At 38.7% G+C, this 12500-nt stretch overlaps 1 protein-coding gene across 1 annotated transcript in view; it reads left to right on the top strand.

The window, feature by feature from the left end:
* The window catches only part of LOC138362985 (adhesive plaque matrix protein-like), a 160371-nt gene that overhangs the window by 114173 nt on the left and 33698 nt on the right, over positions 1-12500 (top strand). Inside the window, exon 2 of the mRNA XM_069321560.1 lies at positions 7921-7972. The gene's annotated coding sequence lies outside the window, so the exon portion shown is untranslated. The remainder of the gene's footprint in view (positions 1-7920; positions 7973-12500) is intronic.

The following is a 12500-nucleotide window of genomic DNA, read 5'->3' as shown; positions in this document are numbered from 1 at the left end:
GATATGATAGAGCCTAATAGGCTCAGGAATCTGTACACCGGTTGATTAACAGTTGAGAGGCGGGACCAAAAAGCTGAAGCTCAACCCCCGCAAGCATAACTATGGGAGTACACACACACACACACACACACACACACACACACACACACACACACACACACACACACACACACACACACACACACACACGCGCGCGCGCGCGCGCGGCGCCTCGCCGCTGGGTGAACAGCGCCTGGGAATCGTAGTCCTAATGACCCAGGTTCGTTTTTCCGGCGGAGGCGGAAAAAATGGGCAGAGTTTCTGATATGGTATCAGAGTTCCATGATACCTGGAAGTTAGACAGTTGCTACGGGCTGCTTCTTGGGGATGTATGTGTGTGTGTGTGTGTGTGTGTGTGTGTGTGTTAGAGAGAAATATATGTAGTAGATATAATATAGGAAAAATAGATTGGATAGAAAGGCAAGGTCCAAGAGCTAATAACTCGATTCTGCAGACACAAATTAGTAAATATACAAACAGTAAATACACACACACATCACGGTCAAATGGCCAGCGGTGGAGGGTCGTAGTACCAGCGATGAGAATAATGAGTCATGAGAAAAGACTACCGTCAGTAAACCTCACATCACTGGGGGATAGAAGAGTTAGGGTACACATGATTACCACATAAAATATCAGGGAAATTGACATGGCAGACAAGCAGATTACTTGGAACGGGTGGTACACAAACAAAGGGGTCATAGATGATAACAATCCCTTTATCAGCGTTAAACTAGAGAACAAAGCATTGGGTTAAGAAGTGAAGGTGTATAGAGTCTGGCGGAATTAGACTCTATACACAGCTTCAAATGTAAAAATATATAAGCGAGCTAAAAAGGATTGGATACTTGTAAACCACTCGATTGAAGACTGAGAAGCGAGAATAAATTAGGAGCGTTCAATTACCACGAACACAGTCCACTGCGCACATTTTAGCAATTAAAAACATCATAAAGTATAAGAAAGACAAAGCACTAATAAGATTGTCAGCCTCTAATGACTTTCCTGATTGGGATACAAACCCAAGAGATTCACATTTATCTAACCCTAACCTGGTTTATGGGCCACGAGGAGACGCTTGATCCAAGGAACGTGATAATCCAGTTTAATAAAAGATTCTAGTTTGATGCACGACCTTTGAACCTGAGACAGCTGGGTAGAGTTATGGTCCACGACCTTTGACCTAAGACTGTTGGGTGGAGTTTGGAGGACTCGGTCTTGCATTGAAGATAATTATCCCTAACAAACATTTTAAGTCTCTCGTGCTTTCTTAGGTTCTTTTCGGTCTATCTGTTCGATTTATTTTGCTGTCTCTCTCTCTCACTCACTTGTTTGAACTTAGCGTGTTTATTTTGCTACGGTTTTATTTTGGGGGCCTCGTAGCCTGGTGGATAGCGCGCAGGACTCGTAATTCTGTGGCGCGGGTTCGATTCCCGCACGAGGCAGAAACAAATGGGCAAAGTTTCTTTCACCCTGAATGCCCCTGTTACCTAGCAGTAAATAGGTACCTGGGAGTTAGTCAGCTGTCACGGGCTGCTTCCTGGGGGTGGAGGCCTGGTCGAGGACCGGGCCGCGGGGACACTAAAGCCCCGAAATCATCTCAAGATAACCTCAAGATAACGGTAAATTATATTTAGATTCAGACGCTGTGTTAACCGGGTGTTGCCCAGTAAAGATCTGTGTTCAAATCTTTATTACAAACAATCTCCATAATTTTTTATATTGGAAATAATATAGCCTACATGTTTACACGCATTAAGCGACAGTGTCAGTCTTCATCACACATTCATTCTGAACATCTTCACAATACATTGTCTGAACATCTTTACCACACATACATTCACATGTTCAGACATTCTGAACATCCTTACTACTCATCAATTCTGAACACCTGCAATAGACATTAGCGGGAAAATCGAGTGTTAAGCGGGCCCACAATGGCCTTAATGACCAATGGTCTTAATGACGAATGGCCTTAGCGACAAAGACCAACCAGAAGATGGTGATGGTATCATGGGGAGATTTACGAAAGCTTCGAACGAAGCCGTTATGAGAAAATCATTGCAGATGGCAGGGCTAAGAAGCTGGAATCCAATAAAGTCTGTGACTTTTCTCAGATGCAAAAGCGCTCCCAATTGTTGTATTTAAGTATTGAGGGCCAAACATATTCAGTGATGTGTTCAAACTTAAGTAACAGCACTTTATCATAACATCTTCAAACAAAGATGATTCGAAAAATATCTATGCCCAAGTTGACTATCGAGTGCTGTCGGATCTTGGATAAATAGTCTCACGACTACCAAGACTTTTGTATAGTCAGTGTGGTCTAGTGGTTAAGGTACCAGGTACGCCAAGGTGCATAGTGCTCCTGGCTCTCTGGGTTTAAATCCTTCGGCGGTGTGGAGTTTTCAGTTGCATAATGGCTTGGGACCCATTCCACAAAACCACTGATCCAAGTACGCAGAAAAACCACATGTGAAAAATAGAGAATGCTTAACTCGTTTTCGGCTAATTCGCCTTCATCAGAGCAAGGTAGAATGAAAATTGGAAACATTGCTGATCAGACCTTTATACCCGCCTGGGCAGATCACCTGACCACCAAGAATAGGTGAAGGAAATGAAATATAAGAAAGGCAACTGCAGAAGGCCCATTGGCCCATACGAGGCAGCTCCTATTAATATCCCCAAGTGCCATACGGGTTAAATGGATGCTATATTGTTTTGACGTGCAATATTGAGGTTTATATAGGGATCCAACTTGTACATACCAGGGCTCACATTAAGGCTGTTGTTACAATGTTTGATCAGAGCAAACTCGATCACATTTCGTTCAACAAAACCCTTACTTTTAACAATACATTTTGCCCTTGTGAAGTCGATAGAATGATCGCATAAACTGGAATGTAAATATAATGCACTGGAGTGCTGGGCTGTACGAACAGCATATGAATGCAGTTTTAAATGCGAGGAAAGAGATTTACCTGTCTGGCCGATGTAAACACATGCACACTTATCACAAGGGATGGAATACACACAACCTGCTACAGACGAGGGCGAGTTCTTAATTAACATGGACTTAACTGCATTATCATTTCTGAACACTAGGTTAATATTAAGGTTTTTCAGGGCTGAGGCAAGATTTACTAGACCATCATAATATGGTAATACCAACGAATTTTTCAGTTCAGGTTTAGACTTAGTAGTCTGTTTGTAGAACATCCTTTTTGCTTGACCAAACGCAAGATCAAATATCGATTTTGGGTATTTTAACTAAAAAGTTAACACAAATGCGACTTGTTCGCATTTGTGTTGCTCACGTGGCCCCACAAAAAAGGAGGTGATTTGATAAAACAACCATGCCCAAGATTACCACCAAAGTGCCGTCGGGGAGGTGGTTCAAATAGCCTCGGCTATCAACTCATTTTGTACGGTCACTGATGGTCAAGTGGTTAAGGCCTCCTGTACACCAGTTGCATAGTGCTCCTGGCAGTATATGCCTGATCCCCAGGCATATATGCAACTGAAAACTCCACATCCCAGAAGTGACTCGAACCCGGACTTCCAGGAGCACATTGCAAGTGGTGTCCGGGTTCGAGTTACTTCTGGGGTGTGAGTTTTCATTTGCATATATGCTTGGAGACCATTCAAGCTTGTTCGCATTTATGTTCCTCACGTGGCCCCACTAAATGAAGTGATTTGATGAAATAGCTATGCCCAAGATTACTATCAAAGTAATATATATATATATATATATATATATATATATATATATATATATATATATATATATATATATATATATATATATATATATATATATATATATATATGTCAGACCACGCATCCCATTCGTCCTCAGATTTATATTCATTGATTCCCATTCATGTATGTCATTGTACCTCACCTCACTTCACCACTCTCCTGCCTATATATCCAATCTACTGACTTGTAAATCTATCCTTCTGAAGATGTATTATTAAATACGAAAGTACTTCAGGAAATTCCTGTTTAAATCCTTCCTTCGTGGTCTGACACTCACATTTTTCATCACGTGTTAATTTATTACATATATAATATATATATATATATTAATTTACACACACATTATATATATAAATATATAAAATATTTATCATAGATGTTTCCTTCGGGAATGTTAATTTAAAAATAAATGGGATAACCATTGACATAACATACATCTTGTTAAAATTCTTGTTTTGTGTAAAATTTATGACGTTTCGAATACTTCTCGTATTCATCCTCAGATCTAAATTAATACGAAATTTACATTAAAATATGCAACCAGACAAAGGACTCACACTGGACATAAAAATACCTATTAAAAGATAAAGAGACACAAGTTACAACACAAAACACTCGGTTCAACTTACATGAAAGGATTAAACAAAGTAAAACTTGATAATTATAGCATGGATACGCAAAACTAAGTCAGAATTATAATAATAACTACACACTTACAGAAAACGTATATAAGAACCAAACAATTAAAAAAAAAATTAGATTTCTAGTTTATACCTTGTAAGAAACATAAATATTGCACAAAACTGAACACCAAAATTTGTATTATAAATCCTAGTTAAAACAAATACAACAATACACAATTTACACTTAAAATGAGTATCAAACACTGAAATCAGGGAAGACTAAAGCAAATAATAAAAAGGTCGGCATGGACTCCAAATCAAAACAAAAAAGCCCACTGTGACTCATACAGTGTTTAAATTGAACAGCTGAAACGTTAATATTTACCAGAGGCTTCAGTTCCATGATAATATACATTAGGATTTCATTATTCTCAAATTCGACTGGCCATTCATGCAGGTCATGAAGGTTGGTTGATGTGGGTCATGAAGGTTGGTTGATGTGGGTCATGAAGGTTGGTTGCTGTGGGTCATGAAGGTTGGTTGATGTGGGTCATGAAGGTTGGTTGCTGTGGGTCATGAAGGTTGGTTGCTGTGGGTCATGAAGGTTGGTTGATGTGGGTCATGAAGGTTGGTTGCTGTGGGTCATGAAGGTTGGTTGATGTGGGTCATGCAGGTTGGTTGATGTGGGTCATGAAGGTTGGTTTATGTGGGTCATGAAGGTTGGTTGCTGTGGGTCATGAAGGTTGGTTGATGTGGGTCATGAAGGTTGGTTGATGTGGGTCATGAAGGTTGGTTGCTGTGGGTCATGAAGGTTGGTTGATGTGGGTCATGAAGGTTGGTTGCTGTGGGTCATGAAGGTTGGTTGATGTGGGTCATGAAGGTTGGTTGATGTGGGTCATGAAGGTTGGTTGCTGTGGGTCATGAAGGTTGGTTGATGTGGGTCATGAAGGTTGGTTGCTGTGGGTCATGAAGGTTGGTTGATGTGGGTCATGAAGGTTGGTTGCTGTGGGTCATGAAGGTTGGTTGATGTGGGTCATGAAGGTTGGTTGATGTGGGTCATGAAGGTTGGTTGATGTGGGTCATGAAGGTTGGTTGCTGTGGGTCATGAAGGTTGGTTGATGTGGGTCATGAAGGTTGGTTGATGTGGGTCATGAAGGTTGGTTGATGTGGGTCATGAAGGTTGGTTGCTGTGGGTCATGCAGGTCATGAAGGGAGGTTGCTGCGTTGCTGACCCACAGCAACCTTCCCAGTCCCCCAATCTTCCCCACCATTACCCCCTCCCCATCCCCTCATACTACCCACCATCCCCCATTCCCCTATCCCCTCGGCCTCCTCACCATTACCCCCTCCCTTGTCCCCTTGTCCTCTCCAACATCCCCCACTCCCGTCCCCTCGTCCTCCCCACCATTCCCCACTCCCTCGTCCAATGCATTCCCAAATGATCTGATGTTCCCATCACTGAAATGTAAGAAAAACAGTTAAAAACTGAAATGAAAAAATACAAAATAAACTATACTCATGAAATGAACGGTATGGTAAACAACACAGCTCAATTCCAACGTAATGTCACAAAATAATTAAATCAAAACGAAAATAAATCGAAATCTATGAAAATTCAATTTATCAATGAAATCAGAAACCTTGAAATGGAATCGTAACATATTTAGTACAGCGTGTGTTGTTCTTACATGCAACAGATGGCACTGTTAAAAAAAGCATGTTTTTACATGTCACAGGTGTGACATTTATATAGTAGGTATATAAAAACATGCGCGTATTTGAATTGAACGTTGTGTCAAAATTTCAAAGCAATTAACAACTTTTCGAGATTACAGCATGTGTTGTTCTTACGTCCAATAGTTGGCGCTGTTTTTCAAAACAAGCATGTTTTTTCCTGTCACAGGTGAGGTATGTATATAGTAGGTATATAAAAACACGTGCCTATTCGAATGCAACGTTGTGTCAAAATTTCAAGGCAATCAGTAAAGAGGTTTCAAAGATTTCCCTCACATGAAAAAACACAGTTTTTGAAAAAAGCATGTTTTTTCCCGACACAGACATGACATCTATATAGTATGTGTGTATATCACGAAAATAAACACGTGATTAAGAATGTGACAATGTCAGACCTTGGAGGAAAATGAAACAGGAATTTCCTTAAGTACTTTCGTATATTAAATACATCTTCAGAAGGATTCCTTCTGAAGATGTATTTAATATCTATATAGTATGTATAAAAAAAAACCACTCGGATGCGAATGGAACGTTGTGTGAAAATTTCAAAGAAATCGGTGAAGAACTTTCGGAGATTAGCGATTTTGAACAAACGAACATATCCAATTTTATATATCTATATAAATAAAAATGGAAATGTTCGTTTGTGCATAACCGCTAATCTCCGAAAGTTCTTCACCGATTGCTTTGAAATTTTCACACAACGTTCCATTCGCATCCGAGCAGGTTTTTATATACATACTATATAGATGTCACGTCTGTGACGGTAAAAAAAAACTTGCTTTACTGAAAAACTGTGTTTTAATGTGTTTTTCATGTATTTTATATATATATATATATATATATATATATATATATATATATATATATATATATATATATATATATATATATATATATATATATATATATATATATATGTGTGTGTGTGTGTGTGTGTGTATATATCACGAAAATAAACACGTGATTTAAAAATGTGACAATGTCAGACCACGGAGGAAAAATGATACAGGAATTTACTTAAGTACTTTCGTATATTAATACATCTTCAGAAGGAGTGAAGATGTATTACTTCACTCCTTCTGAAGATGTATTAATATACGAAAGTACTTAAGGAAATTCCTGTTTCATTTTTCCTCCGTGGTCTGACATTGTCATATATATACTGTATATATATATATATATATATATATATATATATATATATATATATATATATATATATATATATCGTACCTAGTAGCCAGAACGCACTTCTCAGCCTACTATGCAAGGCCCGATTTGCCTAATAAGCCAAGTTTTCCTGAATTAATATATTTTCTCTAATTTGTTTCTTATGAAATGATAAAGCTACCCATTTCATTATGTATGAGGTCAATTTTTTTTTATTGGAGTTAAAATTAACGTAGATAAATGACCGAACCTAACCAACCCTACCTCACCTAACCTAACCTATCTCTATCGGTTAGGTTAGGTTAGGTAGCAGAAAAAGGTAGGTTCGGTTAAGTTAGGTAGGTTAGGTAGTCGAAAAAACATTAATTCATGAAAACTTGGCTTATTAGGCAAAATGAGCCATGCATAGTTGGCTGAGAAGTGCGTTCTGGCTATTAGGTACGACATATATATATATATATATATATATATATATATATATATATATATATATATATATATATATATATATATATATATATATATATATATATATATATATATATATATATTATGTTCTATCAGTAATGCCTGTTTTTTGTTTCCTCAGAAGTGCTACTGGACAGTTGCCGCCAAAGTTTACATGAAAAATTCGACATAGTGTAAGTACCAACAACTCTCAGTTTTCCGCCCCTCGTGTCCTAATAATAATTGTAAACTTTAATTTACGATACATAAAAAAATAAGCGAACAATAGTTTGGCAGGTTTGCGCTAGACAAGTTATATTTATCGTTTAATTTCCCAGTTAAGCATCGCTTCTCCGGCGGAGCGTGCATAAGCGTTAAATTACGTTATTTATTATGTGGTGACAACACCGTTGTTATTAGTAGCTTATGTTATTTTATTTGCTAAAAATATATATGCTAAAGTATGAAATAACATTTTTTTTAGTTAGCTTTAAAATAGAAATCACTGCATTAATCCAGGGTTACGAAGTTAGGCTGGCGGATGAATGAGTTGCCACATGTGGCCCGCTGTATGACAACAGCCCGGCTCGCTTCGGTGACTATGAAGGTTGCACAATGATAGTCAAGCAACGAAAGATTAATGGGTATAAACGAAGCTGTTTGTTAACCGAAGATTTATGACGGCGTCAACAGTATAGGGCGAGGATTTATTGAAAAGCTACTGAACAGTGTATTTCTTAATGTAGAGTGTATTCAGTATTACTCATATTTACTTGTGGTACACTGTTCCATGTTTGTCAAGTGTTTAAAGAAAAAGCACTTTCCTTTTTTTTGGTTAAAATCCTTCACCAATAATTACAAAATTGGTGATGCACGTTATGTTTGATTGGAAAATATTTACAATATTTTTTGTCTGAACCAAGAATATTTTACACTCTTTAAACGGTTTCATATGAGTTACTTTTATGTCTATGTATCGTCTTGGGTGTCCGGCACTGAACACCCTTGAGTCATCATCACCCCTCCTCAAAAGAGGGGACCAAACTGTATGCAATACTCTAGAATGCGACACGTTAAAGGATTATACAGTGACTGGCATTTTTGGGACGGAGGCTGGAAAGATTAATCTGAGAACCTTATGATTCCGTTGGCTTTATTTACTGCCTCGTGAGAGTAGCTTTGAAATATTTCTCACTAATGCATTCAAGTCTTTTCACGTTCATCACCTGGTAATGTATTTTCCTAAATATATTTCCCTCGAAATTCAGAGGTCATTTAATAGACGTAGCCTCATATGACTTAGTATGACGCATAATGCATAACTAGCCAGAATAATACATATATTTATATGTAAATATGATAGGGCGAAGGACAATTGACAGTTGCAAAAACTGGGTTCAGGAGCTGAAGTTCGATCAAGCAATATGCCACCGTTCCCCGTTTCCGGCCACCGTGCATCTTTTGCCATTTACACACACTGTCCTAACCTTCCCCCTCCCTTCCCACCCTATTCCTTATTCACTAATGTTAGCACTTAATTTGCTAGATATTCTCTTTTCCTCACTGTTTCATTCCCTTGTTCTGGCCACTCCACCCCACCACTGTGACAACTACACCCCCACTTCCTCTTCACCAACCACTACGAAACTTCACCCCCACCACTACAACTACACCTCACAACTCCTGCCAATACACTTTACCATTACAATCACAACGTTACCATTACGCTCACAACACTACCATTATGCTACTACAACCATTATGATCGCTAAAATACACCAATTCGGTCCCTACACCTCCTACGAGTTTCCGGAACCAGTTCTCCCCCTGCTTTTCAAACTACTGCACTAGTCTCTTGGAGGACGGTGTGTAAAAGGCCTTCTGACAGTTCAAAAACATGCGAAAAGAAAATCCGTGAGACTGCACGTGATAAAGTTTGAGGTAACATTTACATGAATTTACCAGACGTCGTGCGTCTCGAGTGGCCTCGTAGGCGACAGGAAGCTCGCAGTCTGTGAGGGCTCTCCACTCCTCTGTCTGGCAAGTTTTTTTTTCCAGTGTATCACATGCTTATCCTGACTTCGAACTTGAAGCTGTTGCTTATGTGCTACTAAAGACATTTTAAAGATGTAGTCGAACAATAAAGATATTAAAATTGTCCTTTAATTGTGATGACTAATATTTCTCATATGCATGCAGGTTCTCGAATTTTTCTGTATTGGATAGATTTTGCCATTTTTTTTTTATACCATTTGTGAGGTTCGTGTAGAGCACTTTGTACGAAATTCGTGCCTTCTTCGATGTCCAGCTTCTCGTATATTTCACTATCCACCCGAAAATTAAGTGATGTGGTTTGAGATGAATGTAACAATGTTATTGATGTTCATTACAAACAAGATTGTTCATAGTGACTCCATGTCGAAAGGCGCTTTACATCTTGTATTACAACCTTTCTTTTATCCATTTCCATTTTGGAAGAGTATCCATGTTACTGTGTTCTCAGTCAGTCTTTTGCTTAACGTTTTTATCAAATGCCCTAAGAGAAGTCCTTATAGAGCACATGAACTGGAAATCCTTGGTGAGTATAGTAACCTTTTCATGAAAGGTGAGCAAGTTGTGAAGACAGTATTTGTTTGTCCATGAATCAATGAAGTGAAGCCTTGACGAGAAAGACAGCGTTGAGCTGCTGGATGGTGGCTGCTTCCTCAAAATATCTCTAGGAGCTTATAAATATGAAAGGTTATGCTGATTGGCTGGTAGTTTTCTCATGAGCTTCTGTTACCCTTCTTCAAATCTGGGCCCACGTTAACAGGTTGCCAGTCTCGAATCATTGTGCCTGATCAAAGGATTTTCTAAATAATATTAATAAACATAATTCGTTAGCTGCATATCTTATCATTAGCTAAGACTGCAACCCATCCAAGCCAACTGCTTTAAATACGTTTTGCTTGGCAATATTTTTCCTACTTATCTCAAATACAATGCAAAAAAACTCATAATCACATGGATGAAATTTAGACACCTAACTCACACATATTAAAAGTAAAGTAATAATGTTTCGGTCCACCCTGGACCCTTATCATGACTTGATAAAAGACCCAGGATGGACCGAAACGTTGTCACTCACTTTTCACATGTGTGGGGTTTGGTTACTATCATTAGAACTGATTGCGTATCCATACTAAGCCGCCTCACTTGACGAAAATGAAACCTGCCTCTTCTTGCTCATATTGTCTTGTTCCCCCTCACATTGTTTATTTGGATGAGCACACTTTGAAGATGTATAGTAAATTATTTTTACCGTCGGCCTCCTGGTTGCTGGACTGATCAACCAGGCTGTTGGACGCGGCTGCTCGCAGCCTGACGTATGAGTCACAGCCTGGTTGATCAGGTATCCTTTGGATGGATCCTTACGGATGTCCGTAATATATCAAAGCTTATGTCACTGCTTTCAAATCAGCATCCTAAATAATGTATATATGTGTATTAATTTTACCTGTAAAATAAAAATGTTATATAGGCCTAGCCATATAGGCTTAGCTCCAGATAATTAATTACTCACATAAGAGAGTAATATTCCTCGACTGAATATAAACTTACAAACTAAAGTAAAGATCCAGAACAGTAAATTAAATTAAACTGATGTTTTTAAATCAATTCAAGACGTTAATTACAGACAATTTCGAGAGCATAGAGTTCCCAAGATGATGACCTAATTAGCATCTGAAAATTTAATGGTGTTCCCATCATATCATTATATGTGCATTATAAGCAAATCAAATATTGAAATTAGCTCACCGCAAATGTAAGTCGCTTAGCTTAGAGACTACTTGTACTCGTTCTCGAACCCATTGTCGATGATATGTACACTAAACTATGTAACTAGCTTATCAAGATCATAACTTGTTTACCTAAATGAATTATCGGGTTAATTTCCAGAGCCCATTATGTGCTCCTGTAACCTTTTTCAACTACCTCCCATAGCATGGGTATGGGGTCCACTATCGGCTACAGGATGGATATGGGGTTCACTACCGGTCACAGAATGAGTATGGGGTCCACTAACGACCACAGGATGGGTATAGGATACATAATAAATTATCTAAAATAACCGTTATATGTGTGTTAAATTATTAATTTTAGCCACGTTATTGTGACCAATTCTCTGCAGTGTTAATGAAGTTTCTGTTTTCGTTCTCATAATTCAAAGAGTTTTTTATTTTCTTATTACGTTACCAATACCAACACCGCCAGAATATCCGTGCATTAGTGAAATCAAAAGCACTGGAATATTGACGCTGTCTCGGACTAATGAGCATTGACCACAGTAGAATAGGTGATTGCCAAGGTTTGCAGGCCTCAGGATAGGCAACAACCACTTCAAATTTTACGCTATTCAAATTTTAAGAACAAGCTGTACCACTACCGACCTCCTCACTCTGATGACCCGGGCCTTCAGTCCCCCTCTCACTATGATGACCAGGGCTTCAGTCCCCCTCTCACTCTGATGACCAGGGCTTCAGTCCCCCTCTCACTCTGATGACCAGGGGCTTCAATCCCCCTCTCACTCTGATGACCAGGGCTTCAGTCCCCCTCTCACTCTGATGACCAGGGCTTCAGTCCCCCTCTCACTCTGATGACCAGGGCATCAATACCGTTCTCATTTTAATGATCGTATTAAATCCTAAGCAGCATTCTATTCATTAAGGAATGTTGATAAGG

Source organism: Procambarus clarkii, chromosome 10 (genome assembly GCF_040958095.1).
Source record: "Procambarus clarkii isolate CNS0578487 chromosome 10, FALCON_Pclarkii_2.0, whole genome shotgun sequence".
Classification (NCBI taxonomy): domain Eukaryota; kingdom Metazoa; phylum Arthropoda; class Malacostraca; order Decapoda; family Cambaridae; genus Procambarus; species Procambarus clarkii.
This window is presented reverse-complemented; position numbering and strand designations above follow the sequence as displayed.